At 39.1% G+C, this 21,400-nt stretch overlaps 1 protein-coding gene across 3 annotated transcripts in view; it reads left to right on the top strand.

Moving 5' to 3' along the window:
* Positions 1-692: 692 nt before the first annotated feature.
* Positions 693-21,400, top strand: part of RNF19A (ring finger protein 19A, RBR E3 ubiquitin protein ligase) — a 53,604-nt gene continuing 32,896 nt past the window's right edge. For 2 of the 3 annotated variants that reach the window (XM_060115831.1, XM_060115829.1), the window contains exon 1: positions 693-936. The gene's annotated coding sequence lies outside the window, so the exon portion shown is untranslated. Of the gene's footprint in view, positions 937-17,359; positions 17,437-21,400 lie in introns of all 3 variants that reach the window. The other variant, XM_060115830.1, reaches the window with a different exon arrangement.

Below are 21,400 nucleotides of genomic sequence, written 5' to 3'. Positions count from 1 at the left end.
GAAATATGAATTCTGAATTCTTAAGGGACTCTGTGTGAGATCAAGTGGGAAAAAAGAGGTGAGTGGAATATATTCTCCGAACCCTCACACAAGGTGTTCAACTGTGGCTAAGGGCTGCTCCTAGCAGCCCCTGCGGAAAACTAAGGTCTGTTAAAAGAAGGGGGCGGTGGGGCGCCGCCACCCTGAGGGAAGGGCATTTCCTCCCGGAGAGGTTTGAAACTCGCTGCAGCACCACGGCCCTGCTCTCCCTGGGGCTGCCAATCTAGCAGGTGAACCGTGAGAACACAAAGGAATGAATAATGGCGTGCGAAACGCCGAAAGCCAGGCTCCCCAAGTCCAGCATCTCCCTACACCTCCAGCCACTCCCACCCGTCCTTGGAGGAGACACCTGCCCCACAGCCCGGCCCGCTTCGGGGAAGTCCTGCGGGATGATGGGCAGAAAGGGCCGCTGACAGCCCCGGGCGGGGAGACAGGCGGGAGGGGCCACACTCCCGGCCGCCCGAGTCGCTGGCGGGGAGCTCCCGGGCGTGCGCGGAGCGAACACGAGCAAGCAAACAGCCGCGTCCCAGAGCCGCCCGCGACGGGCCGGGTGGGCGTGACGCCATGACGCAAGGCACGCGGGCGGTGCGCAGGGGCGGGGCGGGGGCAGGAGGAAGGAGTGGGAGGAGGGGGTGGAGACAGCGGGGGCTGAGGGAGGGGGAGAATGGCAGTTGCGGCGCTGGTTCCCGGGAACAGCAGTCAAGACAGAACTGCGGAGGAGGAGTCCGGGAAAGCGGCAGTCTGGACCCCTCCTCTCCGTTCCCCCCGCCCCAGCTGAGAGGCGCCTTGGCGGGTCTGAGGAACCCTCCTCCGTACTTCCTTTGGCTGCTACCGCCGCCAGGAGATGGGCCTGCTCGCCCGCAGCCCTGCGCCCTGCGTCTCCCTGAGGAGTTGAAGGTACGGGCGGGTACGGGGGGAAGCTGCGCCCGGGAGCCAGAGGGCAGGGGCGGCTCCAGTTTCCGACACGGGGCGCTCCGGCTGCTACCCTTGCGCCCCTCCCCGGGACGGAAATGGATTCGGAAATCCCACGGGAAAGGCGCCCCTGCTCGTGCTCGGCGCGGGGCCGGGGCGGCCCGGGGGTCAGGCCTCGGGCTGGTTCCGCGTCCCCGGCTTGGCCCCGGCGCTGGCGTCCCCTCGGCCGCGCGCGCGGAGGGGAGGCGTGGGATACGCCCCAAGCCCTGTCCTCCTAGCCCGAGCAGTCTGGGGCGAGGGCGGCCGACCCGGTGGTGTTGTGACGGGCGGAGGCGGCGCTCCCCTCCTGCACTTCCCCGGCCCCTGGAGCAGGCGACGCGGAGGGCGGCCGCGGCGGGGAGGTGGCGGGGGCGGAGCGCATTCCTGATGGGTGAAATCGGCTCTAACGGGACCGATTTCCGGGCCTCGCTGCAAATTCGGAGCCGGGGCCAGCGCCCCCCACCCCCGGCGGCTGGAGGCCTCGGGGAAAAGAGAGGCAGGCCCTGGGGAACGTTCATCCGGGGGACTGCCACCCCCTGCAAAAGCAGAAATTAAACAGACTAAAAATGGTGGGGTCTTAGGGTGAAGTATGTCTTAAGAGGGGTCCTCCAGGGTTGTCTCCCTCACACTAAACCTTCAGGGAGTTCTCAGTCTTCATCCAGCCAGTAATGCCACTATTTTTAATTTCCAGTTTTTCCTGTCATTTGGCTTCCCCTCTGCTGTTGCCCCCCCCCCACCCTTTTCATTAATGGGAAGAAGGAAAATAAGTTCAGGGTTCATTAACCTCGCGACAAAGGGCAGTAAATAAAAGAGGGGAGAGAATGGTTAAGGCTACATATGGGAGAAAGAAAGGTCTTATTTTTTTTCCCATTAGCTCTTGAAGGTAGAAATACATGAAGGATGTTTTATTCTGGTTAATATTTACTATTCAAAATGTTGCGGAACGTCCTGTTGGGTGGACATTGGAAAGAACAGCATTTAAATGCCTCTGCAGTTTTCAAACCCAGGTGTTGGCTGCAAACGCTAGTATTAAATGTTAGTAAACGGTGGAGGAATAAAGCAATCCTTTCCTCTGATCGGTTGCCTTAAAATGTTTGTGATTTTTCCTTAGCATTCCACTTTTCTTTTCTTTTCTTTCTTTCTTTCTTTCTTTCTTTTTTTTTGGTAGGAACATGGCTGTCTTTTTATTTATACATATGTATTTTTTATTTTAACCTAATTCCTTGACCCTTTTTGTTATGTGAAGTCTGACGGTATGCCCAGGTTTCATTTTCGGTTTTGCCATTAACCATCTTAATGAGCATCTTTATAAGTCAAGCTGTTATTACCATATTGGCTTGTTTATGCTTCCTTAACACCCAACTGTCAGAACTGAATCAAAATGTAAATACTTCTATTTAGAAAATGGCGATGATCTATTGTTGACGCTTATTTTCAAATGTTCTTTGCTTGCTATGTGCAATTCCATGGTAAAGATCTAGAATTAAGTCTTGGGACCTAAACCACCTTATGCAACAACAACAACAACAAAAACCCTTTCTATTTGTTAGTTTTATTCCCCTTTCTATTATTGTATACAGTGTAACTGAAATTTAAATTTCATGTGTCCTCAGAAACTATTTTAATGTCACCACAAGGTGTCTTTCTGAGGAAAAAATTACGTTTGGCAACTAATGTTAGTGTAGTTTTTCAATATCTGTGACTTCCAGGAGGATTGCAGTAAGATTAACTTTTAAAACTGTAACATTATTTTAGAAATTGAAACACAACTCAATTTTTAGTCTCCAGATAGTAGCTACTTGAAATATTGTTGTTTCGTTTGAATGACGCCTCAGTTGATCATCAGAGTTTATATAAAGGATGGTCCATTTTACTGTCTTCAGACCAGTATTGGAATTTAAAAAATTTTGGTGGTGATTAGTAGAATTTTGGGTGCCTTTTTACTTGATTAAATGAAACTTTTTTTCTACCTAACATGAAAGATACTAAGATTATTGTCTGTTTTTAAAGCTACTTCAGCATTTTAGTGGAAAATAAATGCACTTCACACATTTGAAATAGAGGAAGTCGTAAGGTCATATTTTTGCAGTTGTGAATTAAGACACTTGGGGTCGCCTCTCTTCAATGGGATCAGATTGAAAGACTATTCTCACGGGATTGTTAGATGGAATTAAATATAGGTAATTTAAAACAAACTCTTTTATCATTTGAAAGACTCTCTTGTATATTATGGCAGGTTCTGATTTTATCCTTAATACTTCCTTAGATTTATCACAGAAATTCTTTGGTTTCTAATCATCCCTGCCCACACCACCCCACCCCACCCCCAGCCCCCCAATCTGGAGGGCGCTGAGGATTGAAAAACGTAGTTTTCTGAATTTTTCAAGGAGGAGAAGGAAGACAAATATTTGTGATAACACGTCAAAATCCCTGGTCAGGTGCTGGGCAGAGAGTAAGCTAGGGATACATTTTGTTGCATTTATATCTGAATTGCCTCTTTCTGTTTCTTCCCTACTCGGGTTATAAAGGAAATCCTAGAGAATTGTTATTTGTTTTTCTGATGCTTCTAACAAGTGACAGTTGATTGTCAAATGCAGGCTGGTTTCGTGTTAAGCTTTATGATCTTTTATCATTTAAGGCCCGTGTAAAAATTAGGCCATTTTGGGCTGAAGGCCAAAAAAAGTTGAATTTCTAAATTTATATTTGATTGTATTGACATTGTGTTTGGCAAACTAGCACTAGTAGTTTAATGATGGTCTGAAAGGACCCATGGTCGTACATGAAGTACTTTAACTTAAAGGTTTTGGTTTGATCTTTTTTTAAGCAAAATGTTAATCTGATTACTTATGGAGATCACCTAAATTTTCCTTAAGTGATTTTTTTTCTCCAGTCAGGAGTAATTATTTTTCTTTGGCTTTTTAATTTTTAAGTCATGAGGTACCAGCTTTTGTTAGCTTTGTATAACCCTGAAACGACTATATATATAACCACACCTGCACAGCTAAAGACTGTGGGATACTGTTCCTTTGCTAAACACATCTGTATTTCAGATGACGGTAGGAAAAAGGCAGTGAAATCATTTTGGGTGTTTAAAATTTGGATACTTCGTTCGTTTCTCAATAGCTGTCATATGTCAATAATACTTTCTGTATTAAACTGAGAAAAATTAGCATCTTTTGATAAAGTAGTTTTTGTTTGTATTGCTCTCTTTGTAGCTGTCAATAAAACCTGAACAATTAATTTATTAGTGACAATTTCTCAAAAGCTAGGATATTAGCCTAAAAAACATTATACATTCTTGTTCTATTGATGTTACCTACTATTTTCTTTTAAAAGTCATTTACTTGAGAAATGCTACTTGTTAATTGGTTTTTGAAGTCCTGCTTGGTAGAGTTTCCTTTTTTGTGTGTGAGTATACCAGCATTTTTTTTTAACATCTTTATTGGAATAAATTGCTTTACAATGGTGTGTTAGTTTCTGCTGTACAACAAAGTGAATCGGCTATATGTATACATATATCCCCATATCCCCTCCCTCTTTCGTCTCCCTCCCACCCTCTCTATCCCACCCCTCTAGGTGGTCACAAAGCACCGAGCTGATCTCCCTGTGCTATGCGGCTGCTTCCCACTAGCCATCTGTTTTACATCTGGTAGTGTATATATGTCCATGCCACTCTCTCACTTCGTCCCAGCTTCCCCTTCCCCCTCCCCGGGTAGAGTTTTCTTCTGTGAAATCCTCAGTAGGATAAAACTAATAAGGAGTTATTTTAGCCCTCAAATAAATTTGTGCGTTGAATTTTGAAGCAAAATCCTCAGAAATCACCCTAGTTTGTTTAAGCCGAAAAGAAACTCCAAAACTCAGCCTTGGGTTCAAAAAACTGAACTTAGCCCCTTAAAATTACGTACACTTAACATTTTCGACCTCTGTCCTCCTCTGGAGACCCCTGAAAGTATAAACAGCCCTGCTGTAATGTGAATAGCAAGCAAGGTTGCCAGTTGTAGAGACTTCTGGTAGAGATGAGCCGTAGGAGGGAGCAAACTAGTTAGAGGGAAGGAACAAGAAACCAGGAGAAGCTATAGGGAGTGAGATAGTGTTAGGCTTCCAGATAAATCGTATATAGCATAATAACATAACTAATATATCACAAAAATAGATGGCCATTACTATAAATCTACTGATGATTTATATTTTGTGATTTCTAAGTCAGGTATTGACATTTGCTCCCCAAGTGGTGAAGTACTCTAAGTTATTCTTATGCACATGAGATAATACATATGAAATGTACAGTAGAAGTGTAAGAGATAATGTAAACTGTATGATGCCAGGGACCATTATCTTTGTTCACTCTTAAGGTCTCAGCACTTAGCATAAGGCTTGACAATGATAGGTGTTGGATAAGTATTTGCTAATTGAATAAAGTTATGTATTGTAATGTAACTATTTCATAACTCTATAGCAGGGCTATCTAATAGAAATATAATGTAAGTCATAAATTAATTTAAGATTTCCTGTTAGCCACATTAAAAAGTAAAAAGAAACAGGTGAAATTAATTTTCATAATATATTTTATTTAATGCAACATATACAAAACATTATTGTCTCAGCATGTATTAGTGAATGACTTTACATTCTTTTATTCATATCAAGTCTTCGATCCACCATGTGGTTACACTGGACAGCACAGCTCTAGGAGTATTTTGTATGAAATGTTTTTTCCTTTCCACAGAACTTCTTTTGTCTTTTTTGATAGTCTCTTTCTAAATGTCTTTTGAGTCCAAATACAGAAGCACATATGTCATTGAATTGCAATTACTGAGTTGGATTGAAAGTCAGGATACCTGACTTCTTTCGTTTGTACAACTTTCCCCAGATGGCTCTGCCTCACTCTCTTTCCCTGTTTGTAAAATGAGGGAGAATGTGCTATCATCTGTTTCATTTGATTAGTATAAATTATGTCTTTGAAACACTCTTAACTACTCAGACAAGACTATTACAAAATAGATTTTTAAATTATTAGTAACTTGTCATAGCAAATCTCAGTATAAAAACAGAAGGAAAAAGTACCCATGAGACTACTGGTGCGGAGGTTCTGTTACCTCCCACACTGGAATAAGTTACAATGAATGAATCAATACAAGATGCTCTTGTAACATATTGAGTCAGGAGAGGTGACTAGGTCTGCTCCAGAACCAGATTTTAAACCTCTGATCTATTTAACTATTGCCTTAACTAATTTATCCTTCAGTTTTTGTTTGCATGAATAACCAACACTTCTTACATAGGCATCCTTAAATCAAAATCATGAAATAAGGTCCTTTGGAAAGAGAGGGTGGGGACTGATTAAGTGCATTTAAGTGGGGAAAATAAAGCAAACATTTAGAAAAGTCTATCATCACATCCTATAGTACAGGATATGTACTATATAGCACAATAACTCATTCTTTTATCCAAACCAGGGGTTGCAGTGGTTACCTGGTAAGCAGTTACACATAGCCAAATATAGCTAAATCAAATACATAGCCAAATCAAATAGGTATCTCCTTATAGCCATATCCTTTCATTAAAAATAATAATAGGGCTTCCCTGGTGGCACAGTGGTTGAGAGTCTGCCTGCCGATGCAGGGGACGCGGGTTCGTGCCCTGGTCTGGGAAGATCCCACATGCTGTGGAGCGGCTAGGCTCATGAGCCATGGCCGCTGAGCCTGCGCATCCAGAGCCTGTGCTCCGCAACGGGAGAGGCCACAACAGTGAGAGGCCCGTGTACCGCAAAAAAAAAAAAAAAAAAAAAAGTAACTTTAAAAAAATTATAGATGAACATCCTTTGGCTTTTTGCATAAACATAACACACTTTACTGATGACCTTAGCAAAAATTTCTGGAGTCATGTAGTAGATTGTGTGGTGGCCCTCAAAAAGATGTTCACATACTAATCTCTGGAACCTGTGAATGATACCTTATTTGAAAAAAGAGTTTGCACATGTAGTTAAGCATCTTGAGATGAGGATATCATCCCAAGTTATCTGAGGGGTCCAAAATTCAATGGCAAGTTGTCCTTATAAGGGAAAAGCAGAGGGTAATTACAGATAGAAGAGGGGAAGATGCACAGAAGAGGTGGAGGCAATGTGAGGCATGGAGGCAGAGACTGGAGTGATGTGGCCACGAGCCAAGGAATGCTTGTAATCACCAGAAGCTGGAAGAAGCAAGGAACAGATTCTCCTGAACCTCCAAAGGGATCGTAACACTGCTGGATTTGAGGCTTTCACCCTCCAGAACTGTGAGAAAATAAATTTCTGTTGTCTTAAGTCACCCACTTTGTAGTAATTTGTTAACAGGAAACTAATATACAGTCAAAAGTAAAAAGAGCTGTGCTTACCTTTGTTTTGTATCATGCATTGTGACTCTCAGAGACCAGACAGCCCTTCCTTTAGAATTCTTATCCATTCTGAGAAGTATCAGAGGAAGTGTCTTAATACCCTCAAGTCTGAACAGGCCTAAGAAGTAGCTTGTATTATGTAAGATACATTGTTATTGTCTCTCAGGTCGTTCTTAAGATATAGTTTATATTTAGGGGAGAGGGCAAGTGTAATACTGATGGGATAGACCAAGAGGTTTTGTCTCATGAGGGTGTGATTCCTTCCACTTTCCCTATCTCCTTTACTGGAGCCTCCTCTTCTACCCTGTATCTTAAAGTTGGAATGCCACAGGGCTCAGTCCTTACCCTTCTTTATGTATTCCTCTGGGGACTTCATCCATGCTTGTGATTTTACCCACCTTTCGTATAACAACTCTTCCCAAAATTTTATCTCTAAGCCAGACTTTTTCCTGAGCTCCATGCCTGTCATGTGGGTATTTGGCTGTACATTCTCACCTAAGATTTAAAGGCATCTCAAACTTAAATGTCTGAAAATGAGCCCCTGCTCTTAGCTCCTCCCTAAACTTGTTCTTTTCACAGCCTTCTCCATTTCAGTGGACAGCAGTTTCAGCCTTCTGGTTAATCAGGGCAAAATCCTCTTGGAATCCATCAGGAAATTCTGTCAGTTCTAGTTTCAAAAGATATCCTTATGCCCGTCATCATCTCTCTCCTAGAGTATTGCAGTAGCCTCTAAACTCTTCTCCATGTTACTGTCCTTACTTCTTCCTTCTCATTCTATTAACACTAGAATTATCCTTTTAAATTATTCAGATTCTAAACTGTCTCTGTTTAGAAGCCCCCTAAGTTTTCCCATCTTGCTTAGGATAAAAGCCATAGTTCTTACAGTGGTCTATAAAGCCATACACAACCTGGTCCCATAACATTCTGACCTATCTCGTATATTCTTTGTTTTGCTCATTTCCCTCTGGCCACATTCTGGCCTCTAGGCTGTTCCTTGAGCATACCAGGCACATTCCTACCTTAAGGCTTTGCAGTAGCTGTTGCCTTTGCCTTGAATGCTCTTTCCCCAGATTTCCTCATGGCTAACTCCCTTCAAGTCTTAGTTTAAATGTCATCTTTTCAGTAAGCTCTGATCACCCTTTAAAAAATTGTAATCAGTGCCACACGTACACAGACTCTTGATTACCTATACTCTGCTTAACTTTTTTCCCACATCCTAGCAAAGAATCACAGTAAAATATTTAGGTGAAGTATTAAGAAAATTGTAAACTTCTATATAAAAGTATGAAACAATTTTTAGTAGTTTATCTATAATTACTGACCTAGAATGATTTGTGGAAATAAGGCAGGTGTTGGGCCTTGAAAGAAGAGTAGGACTTTAAATAAGCAGAACAGAGAAGGTGGAAAAGAGTATTCAGGCAGAGACAAAGACATAGGAAACATCATGGAGGTGAAACTATGTTTTGTTAATATATTTAACAAGTAGACCAGTTGGCTAGAGTGTGTTTTTATGTAGGAGAATGGTGAGAGACTAAGGTAAGATTGCGGAATGCCATGCAAAGCTTAAAGTTTGTTTACCTGTTGGAAGCAAATGGATGTTTGTAAGCAGAACTTAACACAAGGCCAACGTGATAATTCAGAAACCAGGTGATTAATGAAGGTCTTGTGGAGGAAGTAAAGTAGTAGAAAGAGGACTGAGACTTTGGCTCTGCCACATTAGCTGTATGGATAAATCAAATAATCTCCAGACCAGCACTATCCAATAGAACTTTCTGCAGTGATGGAAACATTCTTTTTAATACTTTTTATTAAAAAACAAACAAAAAACAGCTTCCAGAAAAAATGGTAAGGAGAAAATTAGCCCAAACACTTAATATTTGTAATTGTACAAATAGTAGAATTATTCAGATTAGTGATGAAACTGGTAAAATTTAGTTTGCACAGATAATACTCATTCCACTGGATTTACTAAGACCAAAGAGTACACCAACACTGTACAGAATTTGGAGGTATTTTTAAAAGAACAGAAAGAAATATTAATTGTCCACTTTTAACCCTAGAGTATGGTATGTATTACAGCTGTCTATATATTTGTATATTAGAATCATAGTCTTTTAGAACTAAGGGGCCTTAGACATTACCTCATCCAATCACTTCAGCTTTCAAATAAGGAAGTTGAAATTCAAGAGGTAGACAGACTTGACTACTATCAGACTAGGTTAATATTTCCCTTCTGTTGGTGTATAGCAATGAGTATTTTAACCAGTTCAAAAAAATTTTTTTGACAGTTGGATATCTTTTTTAAACCTATTTAAAAACTTTTTCATGTCTCTGGGCCCTGTTAGCATACCCATCGTTTTGCACCATGCTTTTCCTACCTTTTCCCTATTGGTGTATTGTTTGCCCTTTTGAACAAAGAGTGCCTGGAATGGACTAGTCAAAATGTTTTAAATCGTTTTTCTTTAATTGGAAAATGGAATGAATAATGCTTTTTCTTTCTGCAGCAGCTTATTTTTGTAATGGATTGAGTAATGAGTATTATTTGTAATGAGTATTATTAAAACCACATAGTACCATTCTATTCTACCTCCCAAACAAGAATAGGCTTAAATAGATAAATGTAGCAGGTGTATGTTTGTGAAGCTGTTTAAGAACTATCTCTTTGGGGAGGCTTTGTGGCATATGGGAATAGTTTATTCTGAACTTTTAGTTTATGTTTCTAGGCGATCATAGAAATTATGTTAAGGATAGAGCTCAAGGTAGTATATTTGAGTCTTGATAAGCATTCACGTTCCAAAAAACTTGCTGGAAACTGATATGTGCCTATGTTAATACTCTGTTGAGTTACCTCCACCTCCCCCATATATAAAAGTAGTTAAGTTGAAATTATTTACTCCATTTTTAATATTAGATGACTTGTCATAGGTTTGTAGCTGTATAAACATAGCAAGGCTGAAAACTATATTTATGTTGGAGAAATTCGTGTACTATAATGATGCATTCCAAACTTGCAAATGGCTAACTATTCTGATGACATTAGACAAGCCATTTCAGAGCCAACAGTTTGTTTCCTTTTATTTCTAACCTTAAGCATGATAATCTCTTTTTAAACAGTTTTATCCAGTAAATGGTTCAGTTACATTTGTGCCACCTCCTCAGATATTTGTAATAGTTATAGCTAATATTTGTTTTGTTTTGTTTTGTTTTTGCGTTACGCGGGCTTCTCACTGCTGTGGCCTCTGCCGTTGCGGAGCACAGGCTCCGGACGCGCAGGCTCAGCGGCCATGGCGCACGGACCCAGCCTCTCCGCGGCATGTGGGATCTTCCCAGACCGGGGCACGAACCCGTGTCCCCTGCATCGGCAGGCGGACTCTCAACCACTGCGCCACCAGGGAAGCCCCTATAGCTAATATTTGTTAAGTGATTAATATGTCATGCTGATGCTGGATTCTTTATATATTTTATTTAATCCTAGTAATAATCTTGTGGACTGTAGATTATTTATTATTCCTACTTTACAGTTGAGTAAACCGTCTTAGTAATTTAACGCAATGTCACACAGCTAGCTAATAAGTGACAGAATCTGAACTTGAACCCAAACTTTGTGACTCCAAAGTCTGTGCTTTACTGTCTGAATAAAAAGATGCTATCATTACCCCATATTTGTAAAGTATTTTAAAAATTTCCCGTCCAAGCTACTTGTAAGTTATTCCCTCATTTTATCTTATCTTGGGTAAGATAGTTGTGTCTGAAACAGACAACCCCAAAATCTCAGGCGGAACACTATAAAAGTTAATTTCTCACTCACACAGAGAACCGTGTGGATGACTCAGATATCCCAATTCCTTCCATCTTGTGACTCATCTGTCCCCAGAGGCCTACTTGGAGTCAATCACTAAAATTACTATATTCAGCCAGCTAGTGAGGGAAGAGAGAGAGCTCAAAGGATGATTGAAAGGATGATTTAGGGGCTAGTCCTGGAAAGGGCGTACATCATTGTACTCACATTGCACTGGCCAGGACTGGATACATGGCTGCATCTAGCTGCAAATGGAAAGAAAATGAAACAGGTGGGTATAAAACATCATCTCTGCCACAGATGGTACAGAGAGGTTATTGCTGAACTAAAGCCACAAAACCACTTGGTAGCTATCTGTAGAACCCAGATTTCTTAGATCTTAATATAATAGGCTCATGTTTCTGAGGAGACATTCCAGTAATTAAAAGGCTTTTCGGTTGTATTTGTAGCACCGTTGCTGACTCTTTCTCATTGGGCATCAAACATTTTACTTTTTTGTGCCTGTTACATTTTAAATAGGAATATTGTTATTGGCTTACCTTATAAGGAATGATAAACTTAAAAAAAAGTTTTTCAGTGGTAATTGCCATTTTAAGTGAAGATGACATTATTGCTTTATAACATCTTTATATTTATACTCTATTGTCCTTTGAATATACAAGTTAGCCTTTACTTGTTAGATTTTGTTTTTTAAACATGTGATGGGTTATTCTAGGCTATCTACATACCTTATATTTATTCTTGCATTCTGAATCTGAGACACTTGTTTAGGGATGAATGTTGTTTTTTAATGTTCCCCCAAACTTTTTTGGAAGGAACTGCAACTTCAGATCTTAAAGGAATAGAAGTATGTTCTAACTGAGCTAATAATTATGAATATTGTACTAATAATGTAAATTAGTGAGAACAGACACAATTTACAGAAACTGATGGTAACTTTTACTGGCAAATTAAATTCTGCCATCTCAGCAGTAGCAGTTAACTGTTTGTTATACTTTAGACTCCTTGGAGAATCTCTTGAAAGCTATGGATTCTATCTCTAGAATATACCTATATTCACAATTTAGTATACAGTTTTAGAAATTTCATGGATTTCTCTGAAGCCTACCCATGCACTAGCTGCTATTTTTAAGCATTTTTATCCTTCTCCAGAAATTTATTGTCGTGCCTATTATATTTTTACTTTAACAGACTGTATAAAGAGATGTTTAATAAGTCAGAGTTTTTATAAGATTTATAAGGCGAGTCTGTCTCCTTAATATTATTTGGACAGCAAGAATTATGCCCAGAGCCTGCACTGCTGCTGTAGCTGAATTTCCAGCTATATTGGGGAATAGATTTATTAGAGGAAAATATGACATTTCCACATTTGACATTGACAAGATGAATGACATAACTTAAAATAACTTTAAACATTTAAATAACTTTTTTGAGCAACATCAAACTTCATTATAATGAACTTTAGTGATTTATCACTGTTCAGAGAAAGCTGTATATGAAAATCCAAGTAATTTAATGCCTCAAATTTCTCTTAATGAACTTCTTGTTCAGATGTACAAAGGTCTGTTTATTTGGGGCCAAAATTAGCTTGTGTGCAGATACATCATTTCTAGTACATCACTTCTAGTTGTGGTCTGATCAAAGGATGGCTTATGATAATTAATTCTGTTTTTTGGTAATCAACTACTACCAAATTGTACCTAGGCATATTTAAATTTGTTATGTTGTTTGCAACTCTGTATATAGGAAATGCTATGGAAGATAAATAGTTCCTTTTTTCAGTGCCTTTGGAACCTTTATTTAACACTAGAGGAAGAGCAAGGCCAAAAAAGTGAATTAAGTTTCAAGGATATCCCCCACTGTTTATTTACCATATTTGTTTCTGAAGTTATGCACAGTGAGCTAAATTAATTTTCTCTGTACTAGATCATTTGGTCAGATAACTAGTGATTCTTCTTTGTACAACTTAAATTGTCTGCTATTTATTATGCTAGGAAACCATTGTCACTGTGAAAAATAGAGTGCTGTCAGAAGCACATATGTATAGTCTTTTAGAAAAAAAGCTTTCAATGGGATATTGATAAATATTTGTTCAGATTATGGGACTATCATATATGCTCAAATATAAAATCAAGTCTTTTTTCTTTCAAAATTATGCTTATGAAAAAAGGGAATCACTTCATTATAATTTTTTTTTTTTTTTTTTTTTGCGGTACGCGGACCTCTCACTGTTGTGGCCTCTCCCGTTGCAGAGCACAGGCTCCGGACACGCAGGCTCAGCGGCCATGGCTCACGGGCCCAGCCGCTCTGTGGCATGTGGGATCTTCCCGGACCGGGGCACGAACCCATGTCCCCTGCATCGGCAGGCGAACTCTCAACCACTGCGCCACCAGGGAAGCCCCTATTATAATGTATATCCTTGCCAACTCACTAATATTACTGTTTGGGGAAGACATAGTCTGAAATGTCTTTATTCAGTGCTTGGTTAGGATACACTAGAATGAAAGTTCCACAGAACAAGGGCCTTGTCTGTCTTGTTCACTATTATATGTCTACCACCTAGAAGAGTATTTGGCACATGATAGGCACTGAACATATTTGTTGAAAGAGTAAATGAATTAATGATTATAAAGAATAATGAATTAATGCATGCTTAAGCTAAAATTTCCTATGACAGCATCGTATACAGATTCAAGAATACTGTATCTCAGATCCTTTGGTAAAGGTCTCCTTTGGAAAACCGCCAAATGTTTTCCCCCCAAAGTGTATACAGCTTTCCTCTTGAGGAAAAGTTCATGCAGCACAGGGAAGCTGAAAATCAAGCAGAAAACTAAAGTCTTACTGGCCTAAGGTGTCAAGGGATGGAATTTGGGACTGCCAGAATGGCTGGAAATTGAGTGGATAAATCCCAGAAAGGAGGGAGTTGTAGTAGGATAGCCCTAAAATCTATGAAAAAACTCCCCTGAAATACCCAGGTGACCCCTGAACTCTGCAGAAAGATTCCAAGGAGCTCAATGGAAAATAATAGCAGTTAGGCTGAAAAAGCTGACTAGAGATTTCACCTGCTACTCTCTGCAGGGGAGACAATTTGGTGTTTGATTCCCACCAAATTAAGGGGTTTTAAACATTTGTGCCCAGAGACCCATTCTAAAACATAAAACCAGCCTCAACAAGTTTGACTTTATTAGCCAGTGATTTAACTGCCAGGTATAATAAAAATCCTCACTTTTAGGAGCAGATAAGAAGCTGTAAAAGTCTCTACTGCATAACATCCACAAAATCCAGTTTATAATAGACAACTACTAGACATGTGAAGAATCAGGATAACATGATTTAATGTCAAGACTATCCACCCCAAAATGGTAGCTGACCCTAAAATTAGCAGAATTAGCAGACTTTAAAGCAATTGTAATATATTCAGTGACCTAAAGGGAGATGCATGATCATCATGACTGAATAGGTGGGCAATTTCAACAGAGAAATAGAAACTATAAAGAAGAATAGACAGTCTAGAACTGAAAAGTACAATATCTGAAATAAAGATTTTACTGAATGGATTTAACAGCAGATTGGAGAAGGAAGAGGAAAAAGTTGATGAACTTGAAGCTAGATCAACAAAATTTGCCAATCCAAAGAATGGATAAAAAGATTACAAAAAATGAACAGAGCCTTGATGGCCAGTGGGACAGTATTAAAACTAACATGTGGGGCTTCCCTGGTGGCGCAGTGGTTGGGAGTCCGCCTGATGCAGGGGACCATGGGTTTGTGCCCCGGTCCGGGAGGATCCCACATGCCGCGGAGCGGCTGGGCCCGTGAGCCATGGCCGCTGAGCCTGCACGTCCAGAGCCTGTGCTCTGCAACGGGAGAGGCCACAGCAGTGAGAGGCCCGCGTACCGCAAAAAACAAACAAACAAAAAAACTAACATGTGAATAGCAGAGAGATAAGAGACAGACATAGACAGACAGTAGGGTAAAAAATATGTTCATTGAACCCCAACTAGGATAAATAAAAGGAAAACCACATCTAGGCATATCTTAATCAAACTGCTGCACGTCAGAGATGGAAAGAAAATGTTAATGCAGCCAAAGGGGGAAAAAACCCACATTACTATAGAGGAATTAAAATATCAGTGAAGGATGACTTAATCAGAAATGATTGGAGACCAGAAGACAATTGAATGACCTATTTAAAGTTCTGAAAGGATAAAGCTATCCACCTGGTATTCTATATTCAGAACAAAATATCCATGAAAATGAAGGTGAAATAAGGACATTTTTCAAATAAACAAAACTTGAGAGAATTCATTGCTAGGAAACCTGCAACACCAAGAAATGCTTAAGGAAGTTGTTCAGGCTGGAGGGAAATGACATCAGACGTCAGATGAAACTTGGATCCACAAGAAGGAATGAACAGTACCAGAAATGGTAAATATGTCTATAAATAGATTTTATCCTCAGAAAATACTTTGTAAGCATATAAAGCAATGAAAGAAGAACTTGGTAGATGTGACTAAATAAACATCTTAAACTTCTTCAAAAATCACAAAATTAAAGGGCAAATATTAAGAGGAAGTAAATATGAAAGGTTTAAAATCAAAGAGGACCATTAATGTTCTAGTGTTAAAATGGGTAAAAAATATGAACAGATAAATCATTGAAAAAATAAAGAGGGCTGTAAGCGTGAACAAACGTTCAATTTGTTTAGTAATCAAAGAAATGGAAATGAAAGTACTTACTTTTTTTTGCCACTTAGAAAAAGCTATTGAAATGATATAGGGTGTTGATGAGAATTCAGAGAAGTAAGCACCTTTCCAGTTGGTGGGAGCATAAATTGGAATGAAACAGTTCGGTAGTTTATTTCAAGAACATATTTTGGAAGTCCATACCACCTCGGTAGCAAGAAATTCATACACCAAGAAGTAGCCTACCAAATTAGGTCAGAGGTAGGTAGAAAGGAGATCATTATTCAATAATTGGTGTTGAGATAACTAGCTAGCCATTTAGAAAAACTCAAATTTTGATCTCTACTTAGTCCTAACATGAAAATAAATTGAAATGGGTGAAAGATGTAAGCAATAAACAAAGCATAGAAGTACCAGAAAGAAACATGAGGGAATTTTAAAAATATAATCTTGGAGTGAGCAAGATGTTCCAAGACAGATATAGAATCCAAAAGTCATAAAGAGAAAGATATGTGAATTTGAACACACACACACACACACACAAAATTTTAAATTCCTACGTTGGAAAATTACCATACAGTTTAAAAAAAATTTATTTGACACATAATAACAAAGTTCCTTTACACAAAAGGCCTTATACCAACAGCAGGATATGAACATGTGGTTAGTTCACAGAAAATGAAATGTGACTTGGAAACATTTGAGAACCACATATAATACCAAATATATAGTCATTAAAATTTTTTCTTTATTCCTCATCTTCTCTCAACCTCTCAACATAAGTATATATGGCTGAAAAAGTTTAATGGCCTGTTATGCTTTTGTAATATAAAATAGTATTTTAGTAGCATCTAAAATAGAAAGTCTCGTTTCTTTATGTTCTTGATTCTCACTTGAGTATGAGATAGCTCAGGCTTCACTAGTGATCAGAATTAATGATCAGTAGAAACAGTGCTGGGAATCTCTGTACCTATTCCCTCCTCATTTCAAACAAAAACAAGTTTATACTTAATCCTCTTTCCGTTCTCTTCAACAGTGCTATTAAGTGTTTTTGCATTCTACTTTTATTACATTCATGTTTTAGAGGTGCTGAACATCTGGGTGTCAGACGTCAGTAAAAGAAATTGAAATCAGAAACTGTAGGTACTCTTTGCTCTTATACTTAGCATTTATCAACACAAAATTATTGGATTTTCTCCGTCTTTTTACCTTTGTGAGAAGTAACAGAAGAAACCTAATTTTAGCTGAATAACAGGCAGAAACAGATATTCAAGAGTATAATGGGATTTTCTCTTGGTAAATTAATTTCTTTATTGTTTATAAACTTTATTTTGCCTAGCCTTCTATCTCCAGAATACCCTTTCATGAGTCTTAAATCACATAGGCTTGTGGGTGGTTAATAGATGCTACTAAAACATTTGTAGGTAGGAGATGTTTATTGGTTGAATATTTTAAATCTGTAATTCTTGAAGTTGTATAATGTCAAGATATTCACCACGTCTTATTTATCCTGTAGCACAAGGGTCCCAACACCCCCAATCCACGGACCACTGCCAGTGGCAGCACAGCAGGAACCGGGCAGCACAGCAGGAGGTGAGCAAGTGAACCTTCATCTGTATTTACAGCCACTCCCCATCGCTCGCATTACCGCCTGAGCTCCACCTCCTGTCAGGTCAGTGGCAGCATTAGATTCTCATAGGAGCGCACACCCTACTTTGAACTGCGCATTCGAGGGATCTAGGTTATGCGCTCCTTATGAGAATCTAGTGCCTGATGATCTGAGGTGGAGCTGAGGCAGTGATGCTCGCGCTGGGGAGCGGCTGCAAATACAGATTATCGTTAGCAGAGAGGTCTGACTGCACAGAGACCATAATAAATCAATTGCTTGCAGACTCATATCAAAACCCTATCAGTGAGTGGCAAGTGAAAATGAGCTCAGGGTTCCCACTATGCACTATGGTGGGATTCTGCACTATGGTGAGTTGTATAATTATTTCATTATATATTACAGTGTAATAATAATAGAAATAAAGTACAATAAATGTAATGCACTTGAATCATCCCGAAACCGTGTCCCCACCCCCATCCATGGAAAAATTGTCTTCCACGAAACCAATCCCTGGTGCCAAAAAGCTTGGGGACGGCTGCTGTAGCGCTTGTGGGGTAAAGATTCTTTTCACAGTTTAAAAGCTGGATGTAGTAAGGTTGTATCACTTAAAGAGAATCTTACAGCAATAACAAGCCAAAAGCAAAGATATGAACAGAATCCTCAGTTCCTCACTTCCACTTATGTGTGTTCTGCATCATTATTTATATATATCCAGTGTTTATTAGGCACCTACAATGAGTTACAAGTTGTATTAGGTACTAGAGATACAAAGCTTGTCTTACATTTCACTTCAGCTAACATTTAGCATAGTGCCAGGTTTTAGCACGTGCCAATTTCACTTTCTTTTCATAACATCTATTTGAAGTAGGTGGTATCATCCATATTTTGTAGTGGAGATCACAGACTCAGGAATGGACATTATCTGAGATTTTATAACTAACAGTGGCTGACCAGGTCTTGACTCCCAAATTCTCTTCTTTATACATCCAGACTGGGTGTTTTTTATTTGCCCCTCCAGATCCACTCCTCATCCTTCCTTGACTTTCTCTGTGCCCCAGAGGAGGTTGACCTAGTCTAAGGACTGCCTCACTTGGGCTCCTTTGTTGGTTTCTGATTGGATTTAGCCAGTGTGAGGCATTGGTGGATATTGGAGATCCAGAGAAGAGAGAAGCTGGGTATTTATTCTTCCAGTTGCCATTGGACAGCTCTCTCCCTGCTCCTTCTTTGAGAAGGCTGGCAGTGGCTTCCTGAAGACTTGCCATCCCTGTTGGTTCCTTTAACCCTACCCACACCTTTGTAAATGAGCCCTTCAGTTATCTCTTTGAAACTGCTTTGGTTTTTTGCCAGGACCCTGACTGATACATACAGGTTTTCAAACATGGGCTACTATTTTGTATGGATTTGAGCTTTCTAACTGTTTTTATCTATCCTGTGTTTATAAGTTGAGCATTTAAAATCTGCAGCACATTTTCACGTCAAACAATATTGTAATTGTTTATTAGGTGCTTCACCTGGAATGGTCAACTTCCATAATTTTTACGAAGAATAAAAAATAGCATGCTGCCAAATTAGATGTATTTTATGATGCGTCAGTACGAAGTTACCAGCACTTCTACTACATCTTTGGTCCATAAAGCTTTGACACGTGGTAGAAATACCTTTGTTGTGGGCTATTCCTATTTCTTAATTCCATATTCCTCAAGAGGTACAAAAAAGTTCGAATCAAAGAGATCTTGACTTTAAAGAGGTATAAACACTGTGGGCTAGAGAAGGTTAGGTAAGCAGGTTCACGTCTTTGTCCTTCATACCAGTCTCAGGTGCTGGTCTTCAATTTAAGTACATAAAAAGGTCAGGAGGTGGGGCTCCTTTGCCAGTGATAAAAACTAATTTTTAAACCAGTTTCTTCAGGGGGATGAAAGTGTGTAGCAGCAATTGGCAGAGAGTCTTCGTTACTTGTTGGAGTTGTGCTAGACTGGGAAAGAGGGGAAAAGAGAGCCATTTCTCATATTTTAATTAGCAGGTGATTGGAATTTCTTGTGACATTGGTGTTAAGAGAATTGCCTCCTATATGATTTTAGATACTTGGTTGAAAATACATAATATGGGGTCTACTTGTATTTTACTCTCCTTTCTGTTTCACTAAGCTCTTCTAGCATCTGCAATTACAGATCTATACTTTTATTTATAGGGGAAAGGTATCCCCACTAAGCCAACAGCCATAACATCATGGAGGCCAACCTCAGTTATCTTTTTCCCCTACTACTTTTCTTCATGTTATCGATGTGTTGTACTTCGACAAATCCTTGTGATAGTAAATCAGTTTAAAGAATATCCAAAGTTGGGGATTATTAGGAGTTGTATATATTTCAAATTATATCATGAAGTACATTTACTGCCTCTCCTGTTCCTGCTCTGAAATGATGTAAACTACTCTAGGTTTTTAATACATAATTTATTTTGCATTTGATCCAGTAGACCTCATATTTGTCTTTGTATACTTGGTGTGAACTAATTGGACGTTTTAAAAAGTAGAACATGTATATGCCTAGGAGGCATGACAGTGAAATAACAAGATTTTTTCTTGTGCTTATGAAATGGTATCATCACTTCAGTGACATTGTGTCATTTTAAGAAATACTCATTTGGTATTTATTCACAGTGTCTATGTTCCTGACTCCATCTTGGCTGTGTGTGGTATTAAAGAAATCACAAATATTCAAGTTCTACATTTAAAACCTTACTAAACCATTGAAGGTAATCAAGGCAGAAAAACAAGTGAACACTAAAAATTTCTTATCTGAGTTATAAAATGTGAGTACAGTTTAGTTAGGAGGAGAGAAAAGGGAGTGGCATTTCAGACGGGGGAATGGCTTGAATAAGGCATGGAATTGAGGGATAGTTAAGACCAGCCCTAGATGATATGTAAAATATAATTGTCTTTTGTTTTCTGAGACAATTTTTGATATACTGATAGTGACTGGAGTTGTTTCATGAAGGCAGCTGCAGACAGATGATGGTACTGAGGCTGAGATATCAGAAGACCTGAATTTGACCCTGAACCCTGTTATTTCCTAACTGTGCAATATTTACCCTCTCTGCACTTCAGTTTTCTCATCTATCAAATCAGGATAATAATACCCATTCCATAGGGCAATGAAGTTTAAATCAAAAGTGCTTTAAAAGCACTTTAAAACTCTACTGTGTAGTGGTATTATTATATACAACGTATTTTCCCTTCTTTTTCCAACCAGGAACCCAGCTTTTTGTTTTAGAACTCAAATAATATTTTTGTCTTAATGGTGTGTGCATTTATGAGGCCAAACATAACAATAGTACTTACAGATTGATACAGTTGATAGTTTAAAAAGTTGAGTTCAAAAAGAATAGTACTATATTAAATGATGCAAATAATAGATTTTTATTTTTCATTGGAGAATAAAATCAGCTTTTTCTAAAAATAAGTTTCTAAATCACTGAAAGTTTTTTTTTTTAATAATTTCACACATTTTTGTCATCTGTTCAAATTGGCAGAATTTCTGTAGTGCTTTTTTTGGTTTTTTGGTGGTTAAGGGTATAGTCTCAGAAATCCAAGTTAGTTTACTAGTTTCTAAATGTTTATGCAAATAAACAGTTTGATTAAAAACTCTTTGTTGTGGGTGAACCATATAATCTTAATTTCATATACCACTAGAATAATTAGGTTTAGTTCTTTACTTAATACTCTTGAGTCTCTGATTTCCCATCTGCAAAGTTAGACTAAACTTTATGTATATGGCTAAAACTTGTATATTGTAAATCACTGAGAGGAGGGGAAGGAGGTACGAATATGTCCACACTTCGGGGTGGTGGGGTGAAATATTGACTATATCTTTTGAATCTGCTGTTATGCAGGGCCTCTTATTAATCTTGTAGGTGGCTTGCAAGATGGCTTCCTTTCTTTTTAAGATG

The sequence above is a fragment of the Mesoplodon densirostris genome, chromosome 13, assembly GCF_025265405.1.
Source record: "Mesoplodon densirostris isolate mMesDen1 chromosome 13, mMesDen1 primary haplotype, whole genome shotgun sequence".
In the NCBI taxonomy this organism is placed as follows: Eukaryota; Metazoa; Chordata; class Mammalia; order Artiodactyla; family Ziphiidae; genus Mesoplodon; species Mesoplodon densirostris.
Note: the sequence above shows the minus strand (reverse complement) of the source record. Positions and strands in the feature narration are given on the sequence as shown.